Genomic DNA, 13,399 nt, shown 5'->3' with positions numbered 1-13,399 from the left:
AGTACACATATTCCATCTGTCTTTTAATTTGTGGGGTTTTCTTCTGAAGGCTAATGCCTAGTGTTTAGTTTCTTCTGTGCTATTTATCTAGTTACTGTACACAAGTAACAGCAAGATAGCTTTATGAAGGAGCAAGGTAAACTGTATCTTACCCAGAAGTTTACCTAGGCATCCAGGAAATTAAGAATTAAGTAAACTTCTGGATTCAAATACACCTGAAGGACTGTCCTCAGTGATTACCACAAGAATATTACCATGGATCACCAATGACCATGGAACATTGGAAACAGAAAGGAAATCAAACTGTAAGTCAGCCTACATCTTCTGAAATAATAATGTGACTCCAGAAGATTAGATAACCTGACAGCATGGTCAATAAAAATTTACTGTCATTCTTATGACTGCTCTTTTTAAAATAAGTCATGTTTTATTATCATTATTACTGTATCTTATCTACATAGTAATATATTTCCCTGTGATGTTTCCATAGTACATATACTTTTCTATGCCATTTTTCAGCTACTCTTTCACCTTCTTCACCTTTTCCTGTCCTTTAGCTCCATTACCTTTCTCTAATAGTATCTTTAATACTTTGAAGTCATATGAAAAAAGTCGTGTGTGTGTGTGTGTGTGTGTGTGTGTGTGTGTGTGTGTGTTTGTGTGTGTGAGGGCAAAGCATTGTAGATTTGTGTGTAAACATATGTAGAGGTCAGAGACAACTTCAAGTTTTGTTTCTCAAGCATTGTATCCCACTTTTTTCTACAATGCTGTGGCCACTGGCAGTGGGAACAGAACTTATCTCTAATGAATGAATTGGAATGAACTGACATTTTGGAGCCCATTCTCTTTGAAAGGATAACATGCTCAGCCTAGATATGAAGGAGAGGGCCTTGATCCTGCCTCAAAGTAATTTGAGAATATGAAAAGATGTTTAAAAGCTAAAAGTGGCCTTAGATGTTGGAAGCTAGCAAGAAAATGAAGGAATTAGTCCTGCAATGCAAATGAATGCTAAGAGAAAAAGTAGAATATATGTATATGTATATACATATATACATGTGTATCTTGTGTGTACATAAAATTTTCATTTATTAATTCAGGTATATGGTTTTTTATTTAATTCAAAAATTAAAATTATGTTATAAAATTCAGTAATGAATTTTTACAGCATAGCTCATAGTTTCTTTTTTAAGGTCACATGTCTTTGAAGGATAAGCTTAGAATAATAATTATTAATAAGTAGTATATAAAATTGATATTTACTGTGCTGTTTTCTCTACATTTGTATGTACCTGAAAATTATCATAATAAAAATAGACAGAAAAGAATGTACTGTAGATCACAAGGTTACACATGATACCTTAAATTCCATTGAGTTTAAATTTTTGAAATTGTCAGAAGGATATTAAGCTTTGATTTGATCATGTCACATTCTTTGACATCTTTGTGTGTTTGGAAGATGTATGCTCAGTATGTCACTCAGTAAAAGGCACCATATCAAGAGATCTAGTCCTCAAAAATCAGCAAATACTCTAGGTATTTGAAATAGCTGATGGGGGAGAAATATGTGCAGCATTTAAATTAGAGAGTTGGGATGAATATCCATTCATTACATAAAATGTATGCAGGCCCATGCAGATAGGTGTGGTTGTTTAAAGTCTATTTTGTTTTAAATATTTTTATTTTTGTGATTTTTTAAAGAAAAAAGAATAAAGGAGAAAAAAATGAAAAAAGATTTTTTTTGTCAAAATATGTATATTATTTAAAATTTAAAAAGTCTTTAGTATTCAGTAAGATTATTACTTTAAGGATAGCTAAATTACACTTCTCTGATTTCAGAGAAATTAATGGACTAATGACAGAGTACATTACAATTTAATGACCTTTAAAAATCAAATAAATGTGTCATGAGTAGCAGGCAAATGGATATAATTTTAATATTTACTAACAAATTAATGAGAACATCAGCTCAACCCTATGTTTTGATTTTTCTTTATTACTTTGCTCAAGATTTGGGCAGATAAGAGTCAAGCACCATTTCTCACCTCATTGTTTGCTCTGTCAAATTCTATTTCTCTAAAATTAAACACAAATGCAACCCTACTTTGTTTAGTGCGAGAGGCACAGTTTAGAGGTGTAATTTATTCCCCATCCCTTTGAAATGAAAGAATGATGAGTCATTAGAGTGTCCATGTTTTTCTATTTATCCTTTCAATGTCATACCTCCGCCTATCAAAAGTTCCAGACCCGCTTATCTGTCACTAATGACAGCCTTCTCTCCAGCGCTGGTGCTTACATTACCACTTCCATATACAGTGTCTGTGTGTTGTAGCCTTTATTTTCATAGCACTGAGTGTCCTTAAAACTGAATGACATTAAGTGTGATATAGCAAAGTCTTCTCTAGAAAGATATTTTAAAAACACATTGAGCTTCAGGGTTGAGTTTTTTCTTCATCTCCAAGAACAGAATTTGAATAATGACCTTCTGATGGATCTGTTTACCAGAACCTGGAATTATATTGTATGTTCACATCCCAGGGTAAGACATGGTTTGATTTACCATTAAAAAAATAAAATTCTATCTATTCCAGCTACCAACTATTTATTTGGTCGACTGTAGAAACGCTATCTTTATTTATACATTACATTCAAACTAAACCCAGATTATTAAAAATCCTGGGAAGATTTTATTGAAGTGTTTCCTAATATAACATTTTTTACTCATTTTGAATGTGGCTAGTTCTATATAGGATGTCTCCATCAAATCTTTCTCCTCTGGAATCATGCGGAAGAGGAGGTAGAAAAAAGTGTAAGAACCAAGAGAGCAAGGTCCTCTAAATCGACGTGAACAAAACTCATATGAACTAGCAGAGAACCAAGCAGAATGTATGTGTCTGCACTAGGTCCTATGTGCACAAAGTATGTTTTCCAGTTTTGTGTTTTCATAGAATTCCTGTGTGTGCAAATGAGTGGGTCTCTGTTTCTTGTTCTATCTCTTGGGCTCTTGTATGGGAAGCTGCTTGTTTGTCCCAGGTCACACAGACATGAAATAATCATACAGAAACTATTAACTACAACATTGCTTGGTAAATACTCTTAGTTATATTCCTGGATAACTCTAATATCTTAAATTAACCCTTTTCTATTAATCAGTGTATCACCACGTGGTTGTGGCCTACCAGTAAGGTTCATCCAGCATTCAGTGTCTGTCTCCTGCAGTGGATACATCATTCTCCCTGACTCCACCTACTTTCTCTTTCTATATTTGCTTGGAATTTCTGCCTCACTCTATTCTGTGTTGCAATGGGCCTAAAGCAGCTTCTTTATTAAGTAATAGTATTCACAGCATAAAGAGGGGACTCCAACATCACCTCTCCTTTTCTATCTAAATAAAAGGAAGATTTTAACTTTAATATAGTAAAATCGCATATAAGGAAACAGGTATCAAGTAAGAATTACAGCTACAATATTAAATCTACCTTATTTTTTATTATAACTAACAAAAACTATAATTATAACTATCTATTATTCAACGCCATCAAAGACTGTCAAAGGCTATAACATTACCTAAGTTAACAGGAAGTACATTGTAAGCAACTTCCAAAACTCTAGAAATGACAGAGACATCTCGCTGCCTGGACAGTCACTCAAAGTTCTTCTGTATCATTGGGAAATCCATCTTTAGCCTACAGGCCCATAGTATCTGGCAGATTTTTCCATGAAGCAGGAAATTTCAAAGACAGTTCTACCTATATTGGCAGTTTGTCAGTCACTTTCTTCTGTGTCCTGCAGAATGTCTGGCAGACTGTTTTATGAAGCAGGAACCCTGAAGGACTGTCTCAACTTTAGGCAAGTTCATCAGTCATTTTTCTGTGGGTCCTGAATGTCCAGTTCATATAATATACCAAAAAGCAGTCCAGGCAACAGCAGTTTCTTGACCAAATGGGTAACCAACTCCATAAGGGGCCTCTTTGATGTCCATCATCCTCTTGAAGTAGCTTGGTGCTTTCAGGAGCAGATGTGTCTCATTGTCATGAAAATCCTAAGTTTTTAAAACATTTTAAATGCCATATTATGTCAGTCTTTGAAAGGTTTGAGGAATACCTGTCCATATGAAATATTTCTCTGTATACCTAGAAAACATAACTAACATGACTACAAGCTTGACTATTATATATGATTATCTATTAACCTGCATTTCTTAATTGTACATTACATTTTTTCTTTTTTTGGTGTTTAGAGACAGGGTTTCTCTGTACCTTTGGAGCCTGTCCTGGAACTAGCTCTTGTAGACTAAGCTGGCCTCAAACTCACAGAGATCTACCTACCTCTGCCTCCTGAGTACTGGGATTAAAGGCACGTTTCATCACTGCCCAGCTTATACATTACATTTTTAAATGAGCTACACAGACACAATACCTTAAACAAGAGCAGAAATATATATGTATCTTTTTCATAAAGGAGCCACAGTGCTCCTGCTCACAAGCAGGAAACAGAGCCCACCTGGAAAAAATGAGACTACCAAGAAGCTGTGCTTGGCTCCTGTTTTTGTGGGTCTAAAAGCCCTCTTTCATTTTTAGGCATTTTTAGGCTTAATGGAGATACATTGCCAAATGTCTGGCCTCCCACATCAGCCACTTTTGCTTCAGCTGGTTTGATTTGTCCAGTTTCAATGTGTTTGTTTTTGTTTTATTCTTTATATGGTATTTTATTAGTTTGCTTTAGAAGCTTGCTTTTTTTTTTCACAATGGGAGACAGAAAGGGAATGGGCATGGAAGGAAAGGGAGGTATGATAAAAAAATTCTATTTTCAATAAAAGAAAAAAATAGTAAACAAGCAAACCAAAAGGAAACTGGCTAATCATGTGCATGTGTTCATGGTGCTTTTATTCTACTTATGGTTTCCTGCCCAATATCCTGTGAGTATTTTGCTCCTCTGTTCAAAGGAACAGTGCCTCATTTCTAACCATTGAGCATTCCTCAGCAGTCTTTCATTTGGGCATCCATTAACTACGTCAGACACAAACTGCTTTCTTTTCTTTTACTAATGAGACATCACTTATGAAGTAGTTGTCATATTATAAAAATTCAAACTCAAGGGAGCTGGAGAGATAGCTCAGTGTTTATGCTCATAGACTAGTCTTGAATAGAACTCAAGCTACAATGTCTCTGGCTTCTTTGGGCACCTGCAATGATGTGCACACACTCACACGCACGCGCACGCACACACACACACACACACACACACACACACACATAATTAAAGTAAAAAAATTTTAAAAGTAAATTAAAAATTAAATTTTGTCTTTTAATTCTGTCTCTTGATAGCTTTCCCAAAACTGTGACTTTGAGCTATCATAGGACCAATCTCTCCCCATCCTCACAAAGCTACAAAGCACTGATAAGAAAGCAACACAATTAAGGAAAAACACAGTGGTCGTGTGTGTGTGTGTAAACAGAACTATTCTAGAATCCAAAGATAACTTCAGCAAAAAGTACAAAAGAGCAGCGTTGACATTCTGAAAATGTTATTTTCTTTATGTGTCTGATTGTTATTCTGTGTCACTCTATGTTATTATTCAGGAATTTCTTTTAAATATCAAGTATTTGACAGCATCTGTTGTATAGTGCCACTCAACAAACATTAGTCAGTATAAAATTATTGCTTTTACATTTCCACATCTTTCATAATTCTGTTTTCTACAAAGTTCTTTGTTTTTAAGTAGAAAACATATTTATTTCTCTCATCTAATATATACTGAGAGTATTTTTATGGATGGACTAGCTTTTGTAGGGTCCTCAGGAGTCAGATTAAAATGAAGGAAAACAAAGAGCACTGTACAACATAAAAAAACTGGATAGAAAGAATATAGAGTGTACTTGACTATTTCAATAGAATTCAAAAAGAATTTTGTATAGTGTTATGCAGTCTGTAATGAATTGTTACATTGTTATTTTTAGCTTCACTATCTGGCCTTTTGACTGATCCATTATATTAATAGTACATACTGATGTTCAGCCAATTTAACAATAATTGAATGCAATATGATGCATGAAATTTACTGTATGATTACTCTCAAGATGAAAACTTATTTTGTGAATGATATGAAGTGCTTTTAAATGAGAACTTTAGATTTTACCTTGAGATAAAGTTGCAGTGATGTTTCAATACAAGTGGCTAGTTGAATTTTCAAATACATTTTGAGGGCAATGGAATAAACATTCATTTGTTCTGCCTTTCAGTGATGCAAAAATAGCAGATTGGTGTTTTCTTTGAAAATAAATGCTATTTGGTACCATTCTTCAGCATTTGCTTAAAGCAACGTGTGTCATAATAATTACTCTTGACTTCTGACATCAGTACTTTGAACTGTTCTTTCAAAACACCTCATGTCTCTGCCTAAGTCATCTGGTCATCAATGTGTTATCAGTTCAACTGTGGAAGCAGACATATGTTCCACTGCCGATCCTTCTACATACTTTAGTAGTTTAACATATGCGAACCTTATGGAAGTGTCCTTGAAGGTGAGTGAGGAACTCTTTGTGCCTAAGTATTATGGCTTTAGTGTTCTAGAGATATTTTATCTGTAACCCTTACAGGATTCTTTCTAGAATCTGTTCCTAAATTCTGCTTCATGTTCATTGCTCTAGACATTTTAAGTTTTGTTATAAACTCATTATTTTCTCTCCATTCAATATTAACAAAAGAAGACACCCCTCTCACAGTTTTTTTCTCATTTGAAATAATCCAATGTCTTCTTTATGAGCAGTGTTCTCAAGCGTCACTGTGCTTGGAATCCTGCCTCCTTAACTGACACCACTTTTGTCTGTACCCATTGTTAAAGCCATCGATGCAATTTAGAGTCTACTATTTAGTGTTGCACTGATGTGACAAAATGCTTCAGATAAACTTAAAGGTGCAAAGTGTCATTTTAATGACAGTTTCAGATACTTTGGTCCATAGTCACTAGGTTGTTTCTGGGACAGTGGTGAGGCATAGTGTCATGATGGTAGTGCACAGTCATGAAGACCAAGAAACGAGAATGAAAGGACCCAGTATTCTAACATCCCCTTCTAATACCATGCCTTGACAAGATTTCTCCCACAAGGCCTTGTCCCATGAAGATGTCCCACTCCCACTTTCCAATCGTTCACAGGCTGTTCACACATTTAGCACATGGACCTTTGGAGTATGCTTAAAACATAACCCATATTTGTTCCTGGTTCCAAAGACTTACACCCATCTCACAGTTCAACATGCATTTAGTTTTTCTCCAAGTGTTACCAAAGTCAACTGTCCCAATACTGATCAAAAGTTCAACTCCAAGGTCTTCTCTAAAGTTTAAAGAAAACTCATTTACAGGCCACTGAACAATAGAAATGAGAATTAAATGATTTAAAGGTACAGAGGCATGAGCATAAATTTCACTTTCCAAATGTTGGGAATAGGAGAATAGTAAGGGAGGCTTGGACAAAACCACACCAAAACCTGACACTATAGCTCCATGTTTAACATCTGAAGTACATGGTGGTGTGAGGTAGGTTTCAAAGAGCTTGCCACATTTTGTCTCTGAGACGTGGCTGACATTAACCTGCATGGCTGCACTCTAGGTCAGGTTCTGCTACTGTCAGTAGCTTTCAAAGTACAAAGAAAGGTTTATTTTGTCCTTAAGTACATAGATCTCTTGGGGACACTTAAGACCCAACCTACCGCATTTGTTTTCTTTGATTTTACATCCCTAGATGCAATGTCAGGTAGAGAGTTATTTATATCATGGCACATTCATAAAAGCAATTGCATGAATCAATCCTCTGTGCCTTAAAACTAAAGAAAAAAACACAGTTTTCTGTTATTGAAATTGAATTTTCAGTGCAGTGGCTTGGAGATGTGGGACATTTAAGAGGAAGTGAGGACACGAGGGCTGAACACTTATGCATAGACTCATACAATTATCTCAGAAGTGGTTGATGTTGACATTCTGTGTCCCTTCGTTCAGTCCTCAGTCTTTCGCTCACATGCTTTCTTATGATGATTATGTGATGCCCATGGCCCTGTTATAATGCAGCAAGAAGGTCCCCAATAGATGTAACTTCTCTTGGACTTTGCAGCCACCATTATTTTGAAAGATATATTTTACTTATAAACCACTTAGCCTGTAGTATTCTGTTTAGCAGTAGAATATATTCAGACATTCAGGATACCTTCACCTGGCTTCAGTTCCTTCTACCACTTCCATGTCTGCCTTTCTACACCATAATTCTTTACTATTTCTCCACTAGATCTTTTCCATTTTCTAGATATCTTAGTCATAATATTGCTTGGGACACATCTTTCTACTCCATCTGTGTTATTTGTCCTTTTTATTAGTTAGAAAACTTCAGACAAATAGTATCAATAGTGTATATGTATGAGCATGCATGCAGGAAGATGATTGTTATAAAAAGATATGACTTATGTGATTATAGACACAGCGAAGTCTCATGCTCTACAGTATCAAGCTGGAGGTATGGGTGATATGCCAGCGCAAAATGAAATGTATCAAGTAGATCAGCTGATGGCGTAATGGTCAGTATAAATGTAAGTTCAAACAAATGAGGAAACTTATTCAACTAGAAAACACTCATTCAGAGATGCTTCCTTACTTGACTGTTTTAGTCACTGGACCACAGTCATCACAGAAGGGAGGCCAATAGACGTTAGTTAGTCCACAGTTCAAGTGTATATCTTATACAGACTACAGAAACACCCATATATAATTCTGAAACAAAAAAATAGTTCATTGATGTGGGCAGGGAACTATCATTCTTTCCTACATTATGTTGCATTATGAATGCACCCTTGCTCCAGATATTTTACACAAACCCCAAGTTCTGAGCATGTGCCTACCTGCTTATCCCTATGTAAGATTCTATACCCAACTTCTGTTTGTCTTGTTCCTTCTTGCCCTTGTAATTGCTAAACCCAGGAGTTATGCTTTGGCACTTAGAAGGTGTTCAATAAGTGTTCATTGGATGCATGAGCTGTTCCATTAACCTTTTGCTTGAATTCTTACTAACATTAAACAATATAATTATTTTGGCTTGATTGCTTGTGTAAAGCCAACATTTACTCCTGACCAATTACCATTGGATATATATGTAACAATATTCAGCATTCTGGTTTGATTAACTTTCCTCTAGGATTTATACAATAAACCTGCTCAGTTCAGGGTTTGAATAGTGTATGCTGATTAAAGCTGTGGCTACCTTGTTAGAATTCTCTTTGTTGCACTTCATCAGGGAAAAGGATGTTCAATTTAGCTGTTTCAAATTAGAAAGTAGCATATGAAAGGAAAAGACGTTTCTGAATAAAACTCTCTCAGATTAGGAAGCCAGTGCTGGATGTCTTTGTCCTTAGTTACTGCCTGACACACAGCGTGTTAGAAAGCCACCTTAGACAAATATGGTTCCGAACTGCTAGGTAGGTGAATCGTGATGTGGTATAAAAATGACTTGAGTCACATGATGCTCATTTTGTGTGTGAGGTAACTGTCTTTCCAAAGATTTTAACAGAGCATAGATGAGTTGACATACCAAGTTGCTGTAAAATTAAACTATATTTCTTGTTTTTATAGTATCAGAATGTCTGCAAATGTCCTTCAGTACCTGGTCACATGTCCTCACCTCCCCCTTTTTAAGGGCTTCTGCTATGCTAGGTATATGCTCTGTGTTTTACATACACAATTTTATTTTTTTCGTCCTAATTTTCTTCTTGTTGCTGTGATAAGCATGATGACCCAAACCACCTTTGCAGAGGGAAGACCTTGTTGGCTTACAGGTTAAGAGTCCACCGTCGAGGGAAGCCAAAACAGGAACCCTGCAGAGGAACTGTGCTTCCTGGTAGCTTAGCTTATTTTTCTTACAACCCAGGACCCCGCCAATACATGCATGGGGTAACACCACCCACAGTGGACTGAGTCTTGCTACATCAATCATTAATCAAGAAAATGCCCCACAGGCCAATCTGATGTAGGTAATTCTTGAACTAAGTTTTCCTTTTTCCACCATGGTTAGTGTCAAGTTGATAAAAATAACCAGCACACCTTTATATATATATATATATATATATATATATATATATATATATATATATATATATGGCATTGCTTTGCTCAGCTGAGAGAAATCTAGTCCCATAAAATAGCAACGTTGTCCCAATCTATACAGCTATGATGTTTCAAATTCTATACTCGCTTCTGGGTTTATCTGTTATGAAAATCCACTAGGCACAAAACTGTACAATTTTAACACACCCAGAATTTACCCTGTGTCTATTAAAAAGGTAATTTGTTTCTCCATATCATCTCCGGAATAAGCATGCTATTCTTTTGGTCTTTGAATTTGCACAGAGTGTGGCCAGGACAACTAAACAGCGAAGATTCTTGATTTAGTTGCTCTGGGCTCCATTCTATCGCCTCTACACGCAGATGGCCATGGGTACCAGGATGGAGCTGGAACTCAGCATCACTGCTTCTGAAGAGGTCTTTCCTGGTATACTTATACTTAGTACTTTGTGGATTGCTGGAGGTTGATGATCAGATGGCTTGCTTGTCTTTTCTTCGTCTTTGTTTTCTTTTTGTTTTGTTTTTGTTTTTTAACCTCAGTGTTCTGTGACAGCATTGAATTCTATATTTGTTAAAATAACATTTATATTCTAGCAATCCTTTATTCACAGATTGAGCATTATTTTCATAATTTAATATATAAATTAATATATAAAGAATGCCAGAAGAATGTCCACAAACACTATGATATTTGGAATACAAAATAGTAAAGTTGTTATGGTAATAGAATGAGAACCAGAAAAGAGAAACAACTTCCTTCTCAATAAAAACTTACACATAAGGAGTTGGAGTAGAAGTCCAGTGATCGAATATACTTAGCATGGATTAGCTTTGGGGTCAGTCTTGAATATAGACACTTTCGGTCCATTAATACAAACAAACAAATAGAATGCTAAGCATATGTTTCAGTACTATAGCAATTACCTGATGTGCATGAAACCATGCAAGAACTGGCTAGCAACATGCAAATACAGAGAAAGCGCAGAGGTAAAATTTACTTTGTGTATTGATACCAGTCTGTATCAGGTATTTTGTTGTTGTTGTTGTTGTTGTAGTGATAAGAAACTAAACTTAACAAAAGCTAAACAACAACAAGGAAACAACAACAAAATATCTAAATAAAGAAGGATTAATTGTGGCTCGTGGTGGAAAGGTCACAGTCCATCATGGAAAGGCAGGGCAGGAGCTTGCCCTGGGACACTTCACATTTAGGGAAACCGGCAACAAAGAGCAGGGTGCTTGATGTGCCTCTCCCCTCTTTATTCAGTATATGTCCCAGACACTGGTGGGTATTAACCACCTTCATGGTGTATCTCCCTCCTCAGTTACACCTCTCTCGAATTGTTCCCAGAGACATATATAAAAGGCGAGTCCACGTCTAGTGTAGGCAATGATCTGAACCATCACAGCATCTCAGCCACTATTCACTGCCTTTTATAAAGTGAGGTAATGCACTCATTATTACATCTCAGTTTTAATACAAACGGTGTCTTTCTACCAATATTCTAGAGATGTCCCTTCCTTTCCAGTCCCCAACTCACTTTCACCCTATTGTATCAGCAGTCCTTTCGCCTTCATTGCTACTTCTGCATTCTTTCTCCTCCATGGTTGACAATATTCCCTTCTAATTTACAATAAAAATACCAACATATATTCAGATTTATAATTTGCTTTTAAATTCCATGCTTTCTTTTTCCATTAATGTAAAAACCTTAAAATATATGGGTCATCTTAATTTTTACTCTATTTGTTGGTAACTATTATAATTTATTTTGTTAAAAGAATTCTAATAATATTTTAAACATATTTTAAATATATTTAAATGTTTTTTATAAATATTGATTGAAATGTTTGCATAATTATATAAATTAATTCAATGGAAGTAGTTGATTTCACCATTTAAAACAGATGTTCTAGATACTCACAGGAACACTTACAAGCTATCTTGTTATATTTTACCTCTATAAAATCAATTTTTATTTGGACATAGTAGGGCTATTTTGAATATTGTAAATAATTAGTCTATTTATAATTTATAATTTGGTCCGATTTAGAATGCAAGATTAAGTTTATCTTTATGATAAATTTAACTGTAGTAGAAAGATATTCTTAATCAAAATGTTGATAAACAAAGTGTTTTCCAGACATGATAAGGCTGTTGCATCTATCAACTCTCAGACACTGTGGGTGAATGTACTAGACTTAGATTAAGTTAGCCTGAAGTTCAGCATGAATGGGCATCAAGTCTCTGAAATTCCTCCCTAAAGCTAAGGGGTTATTAGCAGTTAATGGCTATTTGCAGGGAAAAGTAAATTTTCTTCAGGGATGCTGCCCCTGGTAGGTTGCCAATAATCTATGAAGTTTCTACATCTACCCAAATACTGGAAGCACTAAATGGGTTCAGTGGGTTAAGGGAAAAAAAAGAGCGCATGAAACTGATGTGGAGGGAGTAAAGAATTTAGAGTTCCAGGGAAAGTAGATTGGGTAAAATCATATCATATCATATGATATATATATATATATACATATATATATATATAATTTTCTAATGATTAAAAAAGAAATGAAAACAATTTAAATATTGGAGTGCCCTAGTGATTTTTCTATTCATATGTTCTTAGCACACATATACATACAAAGACACACGCATATATTCCTATCCCCATATATATCCTCTCACTTTAACCAATATCAAGTTTCTTAGTAGGTTAACCAGTGGGATAAAGAACAAAGTCCTCTGTTTATGAATTGCCTTTAGGAGGATCTTCAGCACTTGGTTCTGAGGAGTGGAAACTGACACTTTAAGAAACAATGCAAGACCGTGCAATAAAATATAAGATTGCTTTAGCGCCAAGAAGCAATGAAATATGTATTTAAACATTCCTTTTTGTAAAGATTTTTGTCTCTGTCTGCTGAAAACTTTTACCCTTCATTTGTGAATGTTTACATAATATATCCAGTAAATAAGTTTTCTGGAAGTATCACTACTTTCAGCAGATGTAGTTTTAATTTTATTGTTGTATGTTTACATTAGAGCTTACCATGTTTGCCCGAATCTTGTTTAGCTTCACAATTTCTGTTTTAAGCACTGCTAAAATCTGTCGATGACAAAAGTGAACTATGTCCTTATTTTTATGATTATTGTGATGTTGAGAATGTGACAGAATATGCCTGTGTATATATTAGACGATGAAGGTACAAGATCTAGCTGTATTTATAGGAATGTGTACCTTTTTCTTAAGCTTACTAGATGAGGCTGCTACGTTGTTATTTTTAAAACTACCATATTTGTTTCCAATT

The sequence above is a fragment of the Arvicola amphibius genome, chromosome 11, assembly GCF_903992535.2.
Source record: "Arvicola amphibius chromosome 11, mArvAmp1.2, whole genome shotgun sequence".
Taxonomy (NCBI): Eukaryota; Metazoa; Chordata; class Mammalia; order Rodentia; family Cricetidae; genus Arvicola; species Arvicola amphibius.
The sequence above is the reverse complement of the archived record's forward strand: the minus strand, read 5'-3'. Positions refer to the sequence as shown.